This window comes from Selaginella moellendorffii, unplaced genomic scaffold (genome assembly GCF_000143415.4).
Source record: "Selaginella moellendorffii unplaced genomic scaffold, v1.0 SELMOscaffold_53, whole genome shotgun sequence".
NCBI lineage: Eukaryota > Viridiplantae > Streptophyta > Lycopodiopsida > Selaginellales > Selaginellaceae > Selaginella > Selaginella moellendorffii.
The window spans coordinates 1,381,749-1,382,390 of NW_003314314.1; positions in this window are offsets into that span (position 1 = coordinate 1,381,749).

Genomic DNA, 642 nt, shown 5'->3' on the forward strand with positions numbered 1-642 from the left:
GTTGCTGCATTTGGTCGGAATATCTTGGTCATCCTGGAACATCTCAAGTTAGAATTGCAGGGACGAAGATAGGGGGGTTGCGTCCTCATACCATAAGCTACTCTTCCACTGCGATTGTCCCCTTCTGCATCACGTAGATACCATCCAAGTCCTTATTCTTCATATGGCATTTCTGGCAGCAAAAAAAGAAGAAACATCACCACAAGATAGATCTGAAAAACTCATCTCATACCTGGTTGATCAGAGCAGCAAACCTCATGGCATGCAACCGCAGTGAAATGCTAAATTACATAAGCGCTCCTGGAAAAATGCTTCAAAAAAACAGGTTTACCATCGAAAAAACTGATTTACCCTAAAAAAATAAAAACGTTCCACTCTCAACTGTTTTTTCCCACGTGTCTTCATCTCCACCATTAAGCTCGAAAAGAATCTCGATTGAATATGTTGCCCTTGCTCTTTTAAATATAGAAGGATGATGAGTAATTAGCTAGGATCTGAGCTCCACTGAGGGAGATAGTACACCAAAGTATAATAAATTACTTAAGCTAAAATTTTTATTACATTCATGAAAATTTTTATGACGACACTAAATAGCATTAGAGAGAATATATGTTGGATCTAAGAAATGCTTAATAGTTTGTA